At 38.1% G+C, this 16,548-nt stretch overlaps 1 protein-coding gene across 1 annotated transcript in view; it reads left to right on the plus strand.

Annotated features, from left to right (window-relative positions):
- The first annotated feature begins 841 nt into the window (after positions 1–841).
- Positions 842–16,548, plus strand: part of NIM1K (NIM1 serine/threonine protein kinase) — a 49,382-nt gene continuing 33,675 nt past the window's right edge. The window contains exon 1 of the mRNA XM_072416663.1: positions 842–1,086. The gene's annotated coding sequence lies outside the window, so the exon portion shown is untranslated. The remainder of the gene's footprint in view (positions 1,087–16,548) is intronic.

Here is a 16,548-nt window from a genome sequence, read left to right on the forward strand (position 1 = left end):
CTACATAAAAAAGGGTTCTCTACCCTTTTTTGTAAAGTGAAAAACCCGAATATAGGTAAGCTTTAAGCAATTTGTGACTCTCAATTTTAACAGATTCTAATGATCTTTTTTGCTATCTGTAAGAATGGCAGCGTTCTTAATGGCTAGCAATGTAAGAGACATTATTCCTATTGATCACCACACTAATATACTATAAGCTGTGGAAATAATATTTATAGAAATAGTTCCCTGAAAGTTATTTCAAGGGTTCCCCTGTGTAAAAAGGTCAATAAACCCTGCAAGAGAATATGTTAAATCTCAGTCAGATTTTCTCCCTGTATTGGTGTCCTCATCTCCAAAAGATACGTATTTCAAACAAAATTGGCCTTATTAGGAACATTAGATTGTTAGCTCCTCTGTAGAAGTTAGCGACCCGACTATGGACACCGTAAAGCGCTGTGTAATTTTTTGATACCTAATAATAATATTTCCAATCTTCGTGCTCTTTAACATAAATGGTTGTTCACCATTGCTGTAAAACGTGTACACATTACACAAAATACAACCGACCCAAATTTCACAAATTTTAAAGGTAACGTACACCCTCGCCCTCTATAAATCTCATTACATAACAACGAAAAAAAATGTCACCGATAGAAAACTGCACATCTAATAGGATCGGAAGAGATAATGCATTGGTAGAACTTAAAGCTGCTGTACTTTCCACCTGAAATAGCAGGCATTACATCTTCTAAATCCCTACGGTTGCTATAGTAACGAAACCGCACTCCCAGCGCTTCCACCTCCCACCATCATGGCCTCAGGGGGATAAGGGTCTGCGGTCAGCCACCCTCCTCCTTGCTAACAGCTCCAGTCCCATTCACAGAGCGCCTCCCTCTTCTTTTTTTTCCAGAATGGATGGCTTTGCAAATGGGAAAACAGCTGCCCTCATGTAAAAATGTAAGAGCCACAGCATCAGCAGCATCAACAACACATGAAGGCGATGCAGATCCTGGACGCCTGGTGAGCAGAAAGCACAACCAGTTCTAGAATTGCTAGCTTTGCATTGGGGTAGCAAGAAAAGCTGAGATCTAACAGCAGCCTCGGGTAAGGGATTTCTTATTTATTTTATCATCGTGTTATATAATCCAAACCTTCCTTTTCCCTGCAGATTCTGATTTCTACTCCGATTCATTTAATGCTTTCCAAAAGTACTTTAATTTTTTGCTGTCTATCTTCCTTTAAAGTGTCACATTGATTTATATTCTATATATTGCTCCAAATGCGACCGGCAGCAAGAAAATATGAAATGACCGATGATTGAATCCACGGGTTATCCAATTTTATGGGTTACTCTTTATCAAATAGTGATATTAAAATGGACTTTGTAATATGTCGCCGTTATATAAATAAATATAATATTTTGTAGAAGTGGTAAGAGTATTTAATGAAGCCATGCCAAAAGTGAGCTAACCCTAATTTAGTAGCAGTGGGTCTTTTTTTTTTTTTCCCTTTTATGACTTCTCTAAACTAATGAAAAATGTGATGCGATTGGCTGATTTTGTTTTCATCTATTTGTATTTGTTTTGTCATTAACAATACAATAAATAAGATCATATTATACCATACTATTTTATAATACATTATTTTTTATTATTATTTTTTATGGGGTTTTTTTTATATTATTATTTATTGCATTATATTGGCTGATTTTAAGTTGTGTGTTTTTTTTTTTGTTTATAGTTCAAAGATTTTTTTTAACCCCATTAGGTTGAATGTCATGTTGAATCTGTCAAGGGGCCCCGTAAATAATTATTGAATGATCAATAGAAGGTAACTGGTCGCCCATCGCTAAGTGAGTGATGAATTGGCAATTTGTCTGTATTTGAAGGACTTTTTTTGTAATTTTATTATTATTATTATTATTATTATTAATAATAAAAATAATAGTATTAATATTAATAAACAGTTTTTGTATAGCACCAACATATTACGCAGCACTATTCAATAAATAAGGTTGCAACTGACAGACAGTGACACAGGAAGAGGAGATGAACCTACCCAGAGGAGCTTACAATCTAAGAGAACAGAAGAGACAGACGGGCTTTGATCACCATGCACATTTAGAAATGATCTCACTGTACATGTGTTTTGATGGCTGTTATGTAAGAATTCCCCATGGATGGAGCGGAGTGTTGTGGGTTTTGCTGGATATTTTAGACATGAATGGCATTTTCTGTGTAAAGTTCTCAGCATGATCATGTTTTTGGGTAAGGGCTACCTTTCAGGCATCGCTATAAGGTAAGTCAGCTCCCTTTGGGCTTATTTAATATTAGAGTAGGTTAGGGGTTAAACTTCAGGCTCCTCTAAAAAAGCAAAAAAAAGCTTTAATTCGTTTAAATTTGCTTTTTTTAATCCACGGCATGATAAAAGTTAGAATAGGAAAGGGAGGGGCAGAACTAGGGGCCAATCAGGTGTGCTGCATGCACCTGTGCTGAGAAAGAACCTGCAGAAGGTAAGAGAGAAGGGAGGACCATGCTGTATTATTCAAACTGCAATAGAGAGAAGTCTGGTCACCAACCTGGCTTGCCGGTCTGGCAGGGCTATGTAAATCTCAGAAATGGCTGCGTACAAATTAAAAATCCTTTGGAAAGTCAACAGGTCCCATATATGTATATATATATATAAGTGTGTGTGTGTGTGTGTGTAGCAGCTTGTCCTAAGCTAAGTCATACAGGATTTTTCATTTTATTTTAAAGGCAAAATAAAAAGTGTTTTCAGTGATGCTGTTGCCCTATACTGATTTATTATTTTAATGCTTATGTTAGAATCATTTCTGACATGGCTTTTATGTTTTACGAGTCTGTCTTTCAGTATTGTGGTTGTTTCACACATGGTTTGTAAATTGAGGGAGCTGTCAGTTGCTCATTGCAATTAATCCATAGGGCTTGACAGATGATTTAAGACTGTACAGCGCTGCGTAATATGTTGGCGCTATATAAATATATAGTGTCACGAGACAAATATAATCGAGACACGGTGACATCAATTTACCACAATGCATCTTGAAAGTTTTACCAAGGATCTGACCCTTTTATTGTCAGGTTCTTTTGTACAATCTGCTTTATTGATGCTTCTCGTAATACTCTGTAAGTTTACTGTTGGAATTAAGGTTTGTTTAAAAAAAAAACTCAGAAATGATATAAACCAGTAAGGTTGCACCCAGGATCTACATAGACAATGTGTAAGGCACAACCAATTATGTAGCACAGCATGGCAGGAAGCATATGTATGACTATTTGAATGAATACAGTGTATAAATTGTGTTTGTTGTTTATTTGTATGAATATTTTAACAAGATTTATAGAATATTACCAATTTACCAAGCTTATCATGTTCATGAACACTGAAAGCCATAAAAAGTGATAATTTTTAGGGTTTAGGTTAAAACTGAGTACAGACATTCTCTTTCTGTAAGACATTCTCTTTCTTCTAAAAATGATCTTTCGGTATAATTTCCAGTAAAACGAACAGCACTGTTCAGTTATATGGAGAGGGGAAGACTGTACGAATGCCCCCAGCTGCTTTCTTCTCTATAGGTTATCCCCACCTGGACATTGAGAGACATGGATCCATCATGGCGGATCCCTTTGGGGGGATCATTATACACATGCCGGGTTTTGCATGAGATAATCACAATTTTACATCTCAAATGACAATTGACAAACAAAGTTATGTAACTGAAGGGCGAAAGTTATCCAACAAACATGAAAGACTAACTATACCCAGGAAAAGTTTAAAATTAGAGTTTTTTTTCAGCAAGGATAGCAAGCTCAATCATTCGATCCAGGCAACTTAAATCCTGGTCAAAGATCCCACATCCAGAGTCTCTTCGTTGGTCTTTCCGTGTTGTGGACGGTCATATAGACCCATGGGGAGGCTTGGAAGGAACATGACAAATCCAAAACAGGCAATTTAATCCCCACTTTCTAAATCTCTGCTCTCCTGAGTGATATGACACACGTTCACCGCAAGTATCCTCTGATTACATATGCTCAGTTTGATTTGCCTGGGATTATGACAGATTTACTTTAAAAATAGGACTTCAAGCTAGTATACAAAACATGAATTAATGATGTTATATAACAACTGAAAGCAACCTATTTATAAAGAAGTTGTGATCAGATAACTTTTCTTTCTCCATTCTTGCAAATCTGATCACCAGTTTCATAACACCATATTCATAATAGGGGTGATCAGATGTTACATGGTGCATATCAGTTCTTTAATCACCATATCATGCAAATGGCAATCAGATGTGTATGGCGGGTAAAATGTGATTCCCCCAGGGGTCTGATTGCTTATGGCCCAAACATAAGGTTACCCCCTGTATGTTCCCATTATGGAACCTTCTATATAAGTTATTTCTTCCATTCTTTCCCCTTGGTACAGGTTCATTATTTTCAATGTGCAGAACCAGACTGTATTGAATATTATCAGTGTTTTCCCTGCCTGAGCAATGAATTCATTCATAATTCCGGCAGGCTGTATCATTACTGATGAATGAATCATAGAATGTGTTTGCTGCACATATCCTCTGCTGTCTTAATTTAATTCTACCATATGTTACTGTAGGAATTGGAGGAGTCAACTGTCAGATTAGGTTTCCAGAAGAGTTGTATTATTATCAGGTGGAAAGAAATAAATGTCCCCTGGGTTATAATACAGGAAATGCTGCCGGTAATGTACAGTATAGTGTGCAGAATTTGATATTCACTGCCATTGCAATCCTGTAGAGTACAATATCTATGTAGGGAAATGTTTTTCATCCAGGGTTCTGGAGCAATGAGCAATCTGCAAAATTAGGTCACCCAGATGATCTTTTTGGCTATCTGTAAGGGTGACATTCTTCCCAGTGGCCAGCAATGTAAGAGGAATTCTTCCTACTGACCACTATACTAATGTACTGGAAGCTGTAACCGGGGGTTCCCTAAGACCTGATAGTTATTTCATGGGTTCTTTTATGTTAAAAAAATGTTGAAAGACTGATCTAGCAACATAGATAAAAATCAGCTGGCACCTAAAAAAAAAGTTTATTTACCTAATTTTGGGGGTGCCACTACCCTTCATACAGTGTCCCTCTTTACCAATATTGCATGCGTGGCAGTAAGGGTAGTTCCGCCCTTTTTAAAGAAGTGCACCCTCATGCCAGCCCATTCCCCACAAATTCTTTTTGGTGTCATTGAGTAGCTTATAGTGTCCCCGTCAGCCTATACGCCACCCTCTAGGCCCCATGCACTGATCGGAATTACAGCAGGCAGGAGTTCTGGAGGATGTCCATGGCAAAATAGTCTCCTATACCTTTCGCCAGCCTATCTGCCACTGAGAATAAGAGAAGGACAAATAACAGAGAGGCTTATGGGTCATCAAAGGACTCTACCGGCCCTCCTTGGCTCTAGGTCCCATACAAACCACAATGATCTCTCTCCGTCACTGTGCAGTGGTGGACGTAGCCAACAGTGGGCGTCTAGGTCATTTTATAGATTATTCTAATATGGCACGTTCTCTTTCCTTCTTTCCTTAATCTTGAATCTAATCTAATATGCATTGATTCAAGAACTAGAAGAAAAGAAGAAGCTACATAATACCAATGTAGGAAAAACTTGTGTGATTAGGGCAGTGGGAACATGCAGCTTACAGAACTAAAAAGAAAATGCTGATGGAAAACCAGTCTGGGGGTTTACCAGAAAAGAAGGAAAAGCAACCCTGGCTGACAATTCTTTCCATATTACAAGGAGTTTCTTTTTACACCAAATGGTTACAAGCCTTCCAAAACCTTCCATTATTGTAATATATTATATTGGAAAACCCAATATGTCAGGAAATTTGTATACCTCATGTGCAAAATGTTAAAAGTGGACACAAGTTTGTTTGTATTGACCTAAAAGCAGTATTTACCTATAGCTTACAATAAAAAAGTTCTGTCGGGTAGGTCCTTTGTTGCAGTAGGACAGACATTGCGCCTTCTGCAATATTATAGCCTTACCTGCCTGATTACACTCACCTGTCCCTATTCAGTTGCTGGTTCCCCCATCTTCGTCTTCTCATTTCTGATCTGTGGCCACTTTGATTGGCCTGGCCAGGATGATGTAACTCTTGTGCATGCTCAGCGTTTTTTAAAGAGAACATATATGTGTTTTATTGCAGAAGAGACATTGCCTGTCCCTTTCTGTAATAAAGTCCTGCCTGATCTCCAATTTTCAAGAGCAAACTATTTCAGTTCAGCTTTAAGGGAATTGTCACTCTGCAGGGGACAAATTGCATGGATTAGCCAGGTGAGTGTACCGCCATGAATATAGTCTGTGTTAAATGTTCATTTACTTAAACGGTACAAAAAAAAGTATACAACATGGATTGTAAGCCCCAGAGATTGGCGTAAAGCCTTGGAGGGACTCCAATGGTGCAGATCTCTTCATTGTAGTATGGAAATCTGCAATGAAGAGGTAAAAACACCATGGAGGAATGACACATTGGGTCTGAATAATGAAAGCTCTCCAAGGCTGGAGAGGATATACTTTCATCAGTGAAGCTGGGTGATCCAGCAAATCTAGAATGGATCTGGTTTAGGATTCAAAACATTTGCTAACAAATAGCAAGTGGCTTTTAGGAAATCGATTCCAGGTTTGCTGTATCCCCCAGCTTCACCGATGAAAGTCTATCTTTAGCAGTAAATCTCTCTGGTGATGACTCCGTAATATAAAGAAAGTTAGAGGATGATCAGCCACCATTCTTTGGTTCCTCAAGTCCTTCCTAGCTAAAGGCGTCCTGTACATTTCTGACACGTAATTTTACTGGAAGCCATTTATCATTGTAAAACAACAAAGTGACAAAGAACCCCATTGACTGAATGGAAAGTTTTTCTTTTAGAATTGATTCATATCACTCCAGAGGGTTGTGAAACCATGATATTAACGAATAGATTTAGTTCTCAGCTTCCTGATTTTGCACGTAACATATTGTACATTGCTTCACAGATAATTGTGCCCTGTAAATGTGCCAGCTAATTCTTTATTGTCCTTTTTTCAATAAACGGGCTGTGTTGTCACATCAATGTCAGCAAACTAATTAGAAGCACTTCAGTCTGAGTGGGGACATTTTCTTTTGTCAAATTATTTTGGGCCTCCTCCCCAAATAGAAATCCTCATCCCTCATTGACTCCCTCTTAGGCTGTCTTTTAAGCTTAGTTAGGAAGAAACTTTTTGAAAACATTTAGGTTGCTCATTTGATGCCACAGGCCAACCTTTTCCTAGGTTTCTTTTTATAGTCCAGCCAAGCTATTAATTTTACAAATATACATCAAAAACCATAACTTTATTTAGTATCAATAAAAAAATTAACATAAAAACTTTTTTAAAATGTGCAACAAACGCTACAAGAAATTCCCGTCTGGGTTACCCAATTTCAACTGTTATTATTACAAATTATATTACACATTACAATTGATGTTATTAGCAATGTGATATTGTTCTGATTGAGGGTTTTTTTGAGTACTATTTAGGGGTTATGGGCACATGCACAATATAATTTGTAATGATTACAGTTGAAATCTGATGATCCTATCTTCTGTTATTAGATATTTGAAAATATTGCCGACTGAAATAATGTTCAAAATCTGCTGTCCTCGCCCGCTCTCACCTTATGGGTGGGATCTCATGTGCCACAAATCTCGGGTACATCCACATCTGAAAGAAAATATTTTTGAAGCTTGATTGTTCAAAATTGTTGGATTAAGATGACTGATAGCAAAATGCATATATTATTTTAATGATAGATGTTCCTTTTCCTGAAGAAGCAGATATAATCAATGAAACGCGTCAAATCAACAGGGTGTACCCCTCTGTTTGGGTAACCCGGACAGGAATTTCTTGTAGTGTTTGTTGCACATTTTTAAACAAGTTTTTATGGTAATGTTTTTAATGATACTAAATAAAGTTATGGTTTTTGATGTATAATTGTAAAATTTGTACTCATTCATCCCATTTACTTAGGAAACCCCTCAGATCTCTATTCTCTTTTCCCAGGTTTGCCTGTTATTAAACCTTAGGTTCCCACCAGACAGGTATTGGCCCATGATTCCCTGCATTTAGAGTAGAACCCTAAAAGACTTCGTATAGAAGAGGTAATGTAGGGGGCAATTATGGTCCAAAGCTGAATGTTGAAACAAAAGTTGCTTTTTTTGCTAGAAGACTATATCATTTTGTCTGTGCTTATTATACAATCACAAGGGTCCATGATATGTCCATGCCCACTCTTAGATCTTCATTAGTGATAAAAAGGGTATCAATTTTTATTGGCCAATATGAGCCAATGCCAAGGAAGGTTGGGACCTAGGGGAGTCTTATGCCAGGCACACATCACCTGGAATCAATCATCTGGAATCAAACTACTAGCAGTGATAATTTGCTCTACTCCTATATTAATTTCATTTTACTCTAATATACATTTTTAGGGCTGCCATAATTAAAACATTAAAAAAGACTATTTTCCGTTTACTTCTACTACTTCTGTTGTCTCCAGCCATTTCCTTTCCTGTAGGTAGCTAGGAATTTCTACAGATTTCATGTTTTATGCACTGGTGGATGTGTTCAAACAGCATACAATGTTCAGGAATGTGTCAGGGGGAGCAGTAATAGTTACATGGACAGGAATGTGGTCACATTCTGCACACCGAAGCCATGTGTCCATGGAAAACACACAAGGCTGGCTGCATAATTAGATATTTTTATTTAGCAGGAGGTCCACTTTCTGGGTCTGAAAGAGGAATTTTTATTTAGGAGACCGTGATTTCACAATTTATTCAGTCAATATAAACAAATTCCACACCACTTTACTGAGAACACAGAATCATTTATATTATTCAGGAGACTGGCCACAGGAAACACACACAAACTTCTGAAGATCTTTTCAGATCCCACTTCATGCAGAAATATAAACCCTTTGGGTCATCCAAGAGTCTTTGTTTATGCTGTGATGCAGAATAAAACTTGTGGTGTCTACTTATCACAGAAAAAAATATTTATGTGTTACCTGTCTTCATGTTCTAATGCTTTCTAAAGATATTTACCTTATCGAAGCCAGGGAAGGGACATCCTACATCTGCTCCATGGGGTATAAATTATTGGGAAGTCCAGGCTATTATGAGTCCATTCATTTTTCTTGTCTCTTAGCCCCTATAAGATATATGTACAGGACCCAAGGGGTGGGTTCTGGAGGGCAGGTCCATTCCCCCTGCTTGGTTGTGGAAAGCAGGGTATGTACTGCAGAAGGAGATCTTGGAGACCAATTGTTGCAGTTTTGGTGGTTTTCTTACCAAGTTTGGAATTGGCGGCTCGGCGGGCAGCACGGTGGCTCAGAGGTTAGCACTCTGGCCTATGCAGTGCTAGGTATCCAATTTTGGCCAGGACACTATCTGTTTGGAGTTTGCAGGTTCTCCTCGTGTTTGCGTGGGTTTTCTCCGGGTACACCAGTTTCCTCCCACATTCCAAAAGCATGCAGTTGGGTTAATTGGCTTCACTCCAAAATTGACCTTACACTGTATGAAACACATTAGAATGAGACAGGGACATTAGATTGTGAGTGCCAACTAGTGACATGAGTAAAATGTTGGCACTATAAAAATACTGTGTAATAATAATAATAATATGCTGAAGCCAACCAGTTCCTGGTTGTCTTGGGAAGTACCTGTACAGCCATGCACTCCTAGATACCTGTAGGAACGAGGTGCCCTCCTGGCCCTGGTGCCCAACCTGAGAGACTGTCACTATTTTCCTAACAACTGGACCATTTGAGATCAATAAATGGACTAATAGTGTCAGCATAGTTTGGACATGGCTCCAGCTCCTCTTAACTTTCACATATCATTGTAAGTCTACCTAAAAGTCATTAATTTTGGCCAGGGGTTGGTGGGTCTATCCAGCCATTGCATTGGTTACTCCAACAGTGATATTAATTCTTAAAAAGGATAAGAGAATAAATGTAAAAGTTGTTCATCTTACAAAAATACTATAGAAATTCACTGATGATAGTGTGCAAAATATTTAATGGGGAATTTCAATTTGTAGAGATCTTTTCTCATGTTGTGTCTAGAGGAGAGAATGAAGACATTTCCCCAATGGGACAAAACCAACATAAATTAGGTCCCAAGGGTTTTAATAATTTCCTATTTTATACAAAGCAAACAAACAAAACAAGTTTTGGCTTCAGCTACACTTCGGAAATTGAGTTGTTTGTGTCGCCTTTGGTGGAGTTTTAGAATTCCATGAAATCTTTGCTCATTGTTGTCTCCTTTCTATGCTGGTTATGTCACAGCCTGTGTCCTATACATGTGCATGGTCTAAGGATAGCCTGCTTGTTACCACACAGAGAGGATTAAGAAGTTACATTCCTGATTTGTCATCCTTAGAGCTTTGACTTGGTGTTTCCGAGTGTAATCCGATGTTAATCTCTGCCATTTAATCACGCTTTAAAATAATTAGTTTATCAATTCCACTAAGAGAAATTTATCGCTCCTTGTGCCCTGACAATCATGAACACTATTCTTTTATATGTGTATTGAAGCCAAAATATATAATTGATGGGTACATTAGTATGTGTTCCAATAGGATAAAGCAAAAATCTTCCGAAATAGATGCAACTGAGGAGCAACAATCGAAGGCTTCCTAGGGTGCATTTGGTTCTCCTGTTTTATAGTCCCTTTGTACCTAGCTTACATGGATGTTATTCCAAACATAAAAAAAACTGCATTTATATTCCCATTTGTGATTTTTTTTTGTATTATTATTTGCTATGTGCTTGGATATTGCATCTATTAATGGCAGAGAAAACACAGCCTAAAGCCTTAGGTTACTCCAAAATGCACATTTCTATTGAATATAGTGGAAAAATGTATGTGTGCTTTTAATAAAGGATGTTGAGATGTTTTTTTTCCTTGAAATTGCCCTCTTTTTCTGAAATAGCTAGTGTTTTGAATAACTGCCCTCTGCTTTTTAATATCAACGCCATGACATTTTTGACTACTCCTTAGTTTCAGGATGTTTGTGGGTTTCCTTACATAAACTTTCAAATCTCACTCCCACAACATTTCAATGGAATTCAGATTAGTGATTTGGATAAGCCAGTCTGCAACTCTGTTTCTTCTTTAATCCATTGTCGGATGGATTTTGTTAGTGTTCTTTGAGTCATAAATACATTGCAAAGTTCTCCCCAGCGACTTTTAGCAGGGTGCATCAGCAGCACTTTTCAGTAACCACCGGGCTGTTTTTGGGTGGTTACTGAAAAGTTGGGTTACAATACAGGGACCGCCACCTACCTACAGCCACTTTCCACCCTACTTAAAAACATTCTGTGGAAAATACAGCATTGGGAGATCCTTTGCCAGTCTCAAATTCTCATTCAAAAGACTATAAAATAATTGAATTTTTAGGTAACCTGATGGCTGCAAGCTGAACACACCCCTAAGTTGCAAAGCAAATGTAAACCATAATGTTATAATACCCATTCTTCAAAAACCTCTTTCAAAACTTCTGCTCTTTGTGTGCATCAAACATTTCTAATATTATCACAGCCAAAGAACCTTATTTTTGATCCATCAGTCCATAGCACATTGTTGCAGAAGTCCTGGTCTTTGTCTACATGTTGAACAGAAAAATGTTATCTTGGACTGCGTTTACACGTTTAATTTTTGTCACTGGAAACAATCAAAAAGTGACAGATGAATGAGCTAGCTCTGTACACACAGCATTGTTCTTTTCTATGGAGAGAGTGAACGAGCCAGTGGCACCCCGCTGCGTTCTCCTTCCTTTACTTGTCATGTGGTCTTTTGATGTCAGTGGCTCATGGACCCGTCAGAACGCATCCCATAACGACATCGGGCAACCTCTGTACGCATGTCAGATTCTTGTTTGAGGCATCCGTATCGGGTGAGAATTATCTGACGTGTGTAGCCTAACTCTAATATTCTTCATGAACAGCAAAGGTCTTTCCTGACACATTTCCTATTCAATTTCATTTAGTGAAACTTCATTCTGATTCTAGATGCATGAACTTTGACACCAAATCTTGCAAGAGCTAACTAAAGGTTCCAAAGTGTTAAATAAATTAGGGTTTATACTAATGACTTTCTCACTCATAACCTCATCACATGCACGGCTCCAGGACTTTTCTAGAGCTGGAATGGCTTTCCTCTCATTTGGCTTGCTCCTACTTTCTGCTCCTCAACACTCACCCACCATTCCATTCCATATCTCCCCTTCTATTGTGTGATACTTCCCCACCTCTTAGATTGTAAGCTCTGTAATATATTGGCACTATATAAATCCTGTTTAATAATAATTTTAATTCTGAAGAATTTGGAAAGAAGCTTCAATAAATAATAGGAATCACAAGTCAAAGCTAACAGTGAGCAAATTGGATCATTCAGCAAAATACAAATTTTGGAATACTTATATCATATATCACACCTGTATCCACCATTTATCTAAAATTAAATCATTTGAGCAATTAAAACAACTGAAAGAGCTACCAGAAGGTTTTGAGGTTTACATTCAATTTATTTAGTTCTGCTTTAACATTTACTGATATGTACCTTAAGCTGATCTTTTACATATTTATCTAAAATCTCTGTTTTGCTTTAGTGAATAAGCCTGAAAGTCCCCTTTTTATTTGCTTCTATCCAACAGGTACACATTGAATAAATCCTTGCTTCTATTATATAGGTTTATAAAGCGTTCATGAATTGCTCAGTGTGCATTGAATTTTGGTGGTGTTTATGTAAGAAATATTCATGCCTATGAACAGATTAGTTAGTGCTATTTGTTCATTGTGGAATCACAGATTCAATGCCAACTTAAACAGAACACAAGCAGCACAGCTCTGATAACCAAATCATAAGGGTGAGTGAGAATAACAGCACAAAACACAGACTGCACAATGTCACGGCTAGTAAACACTGGCTATTGCTATTTATTCATGTGATTAGATGTGGCTTGGTGGGAGCTTCAAGGGGCAGTTTGTCCACAATTATTCCCAGGAGGTCTGAATGTGCTTTTCTCCAGCCAGCCATGGAAGGTCTGAACTCCCAATCTCACTTTTGTCTTCCTCTAGGTCCAGTATTATCTAGCCTTGTCACATTTCAAATCTCCCCCAACATATTTTTTCCTGTCACTTTCACCTGCGTAACATCTCCAAAATCTGCCCCTACCTGTCCCCGGAGACCACCAAACTCCTTGTACACGCTCTTATCATCTCTCGTCTGGACTACTGTAACCTCCTCCTCTCTGGTATTCCATAGAAAAATATATTACTATACAGTATACCGAATTATCGCATTTTCAGTATTTTTCATTTATTTATGTATTCTTGTTTAAGCTGAATTTTGTGTTTTTCCTTAAATTTTATTAAAAGTAATTTTTTTTTTTTTTACATGATTGTTTGTTTCAAACATTTTTTCTATTCATTATATCTACTAGACCCCTATTCGGACATATTTCTGTAAATTACAGGTCTACAATTTAAAAAAAAAAAATTTCATGAAAACCTGTAACGCTTTTGGTACAGAAATCTAGACATCAGTGTAACTCCCAGGTGGTTAAGAAATAAAAAATATTATTATTATTTATTTCCTTTATAATGGGAAACCTGTGCTTTGGTCCCTCAATAGGTCAAAAGACTTTAATAGGCAAATGCAGCATTCTCTTGACATAAGTTTGGAATTCTTCTGAGATAATAAAATATTTATTGCAAGTGCATCTTACCTGCAGTTAACCTGACTCATAATGCTTTGCATTCGCTAGACTTGTATGGGGAAAGAAACATCAGCTGACATTGACACTTAAAGCGGTACTAAAAAAATAACACTAACCTTTAATCCCACAGGTCCCTCCATGGCGCTGGTCCTTCCCTCGATCCGGTCCCATGATGCCCTAATATTCCTCTTTGTTTTGGCGCAGAGGGGGCACCGCCATCTTCGATTTTCACTTCCGTCTTCTTCAGTCTTCTTTCTTTGTCACCAGATCGGGTGACGTAGCCACTGTGAAGGGAAAAAAACAGTTAGCTGATCTCACTGCGCATGCGTGAGATCGGCATCTCTTTCCCCTAGGAGGAAAAATGCCCCTTCTGCGCATTCCTGAGATCTTGGACATGCACAGAAGGAGCAGCCAGAGCCTCCTGGGTTACATGATGTAGGTATCTCAGGGAGGCTCTGTGCTCCCATTAAAGAGGAAGAAAACCCAAAACTACGCAAAACAATAAAATCACACTTACCTTCAATCCTGAAGATCAGTTTGTCCGTCTGGAGGTTCTTTCCATCGGGTCCCGCATCTTCCTTGACCATCCATCTTCGGGCCGGCGCAGAGGGAGCACCAAGAGCCGCCAACTTCTCCGCTTTTCGTGAGATTGGATGATGTAGACAGCGCATGCATGAGATTGGCATATTTTTTTCCCTTTTGATGAAAGGGCTCCTTTTGCGCATGTCCAAGATGCTCGAGAATGCGTAGAAGGAGCAGCCAGAGCCTCCTGGGATGCGTGATGTAGATATCCTGGGAGGCTTTGTGTTCCCATTCATTCTTGATCACCTAGGCAAACAAAAATAAGGGAGCAGTGCTGCACCCTTTTTGGGGTGTTGCACAAAAAAAACACAAACAAACAGAATTTTTTCTTTAAATAAATAGATTGTCTACCTTTTTATGTAAAGTGAAAATTCTGAGTTTAGCTACTGTGATCAAGATTTAAAGGGGTGGTGCTGCACCCTTTTTTTTTGTTGCGTTTAAAAAACCCAAAAAACTACCCTTCTATGTAAAATAAAAGTGTTGAGTTTAAATACGCTTTAATGTGGCTCCTTTACTTGAGACAAAATAGGGAAACTTCAGACAAAGACATAAAACATTTATTTAAAATTAAATAATTGACACAGGGTAGAATTTAAAATTCAAATTTAAAGCTGCAGACCAATGAGCAAAAAAAAAATAGAATTTTTGGAATTTTTTTTTGCATATATATTTTTGCATATTTTCACATATCTACTACATCACTACAATACTTAATATATTAAAAAAATGTGTGTGTAAAGAACACAAATGTAAATATATAAAAGTTTCCAGTACTGGTATAAATTGGAATTGCTTCAGCACTTACTGGTATTGATAAAGTTTCCCGCCCCCTCCTACAGCTCACGTATTCTGATTGGACGTTGAGGCAAGTCATCATAGTGATGGAGCAATAGGAATGTGTGGGAGGTGTAAAGAAACTTTCCCCGACTTGTAATTGTTGGAGCTTTGCTTGCTCAGTGATGACGGAATCCCATCAATTTTCTTTCTTTTACCCCTGTACTCTATAGACTCCTCACATAATATTATTATTATTTATGTAATGCCAACCGCAGTGCTGTACTTTAAATAGACACACATTTATTTATAGTCCTGAAGAATATTCTACAATAAAATTCAGGTAGGTGTCCATGTGTAGGGGCACTGCATCTCATAATGGGCCCATATGGAAAATATTAATTATTTTTACTAACTAGAATGATGTAATATTACTGGAATGGTTGATAATGGCAATGGTGGGTGCAGCCAGCATTGGGACCCTGTGCAGAACTGACTTGCCCTCCCCTTACCACCATTAAATGTTGGCTGCTCTGGGGGCCCCTGGTTGGCTGGCAAGGATCCAGGGCCCTTGTGCAGTATTTGCACCTCCCTATAGGTGTTATAAACTATGTATCAGCTTTGTGCTGGATAATCCCAATTCCTCACTGGTAATAATTATTGAATCTTTATTCTACAGAATAAAACTTTGTGTTATTGGACCTGATTTATTAAAGCTCTCCTGGAGAGAATACACTTTCATCAGTAAAACTGGGTGATCCAGCAAACCTGGAATGGATCTGAACCAGGATTCAAAACATTTGCTAGCAAATAGCAAATGACTTTGAAGAAATTCATTCCAGGTTTGCTGGACCTCCCAGCTTCACTGATGAAAATGTATCCTCTCCAGCCTTGGAGATCTATAATAAATCGGGCCCATTGTCTGTAGTTCCCTTATTGGAGACAGGTGTATGTCATTCCTGGAACAGCTCATCTCCTGAGGGATTGACTTCTTTTCACACTTGACATCCAAAGCTAATAAATAAAAGTAGAACAGCGGTAGACACAGAAAGCTGCCCCTCCACCTAATGCCTTCTCCTGGACCTCCTGATGGTCCCCATTTATTGGGCCCCATGTAGGAGGACCGGCTACGTGACTGCTCCTTCGTGTGTCATTATACAAGAATTCCTTGGACAGGGAAACACTAGTAGCCTAGCTACAGGATAATATGATAAATGCTTTCTGGAAAGTCTGCCGTCATCCCGGACCATTCACAGATAAAGACTTCTTTACCAGCAGTAGCAAAACCAGACGCAATAATGATCAAACATTGGCTTCTAATCTAAAATGAAATGACGCAAATGTACAATATATTTAGCCATTTGTACCTGAGCAAATGTTATCTCTTCATGATGGGCCTGTTTATTTGCAT

Source organism: Pyxicephalus adspersus, chromosome 6 (genome assembly GCF_032062135.1).
Source record: "Pyxicephalus adspersus chromosome 6, UCB_Pads_2.0, whole genome shotgun sequence".
NCBI classification, from domain to species: domain Eukaryota; kingdom Metazoa; phylum Chordata; class Amphibia; order Anura; family Pyxicephalidae; genus Pyxicephalus; species Pyxicephalus adspersus.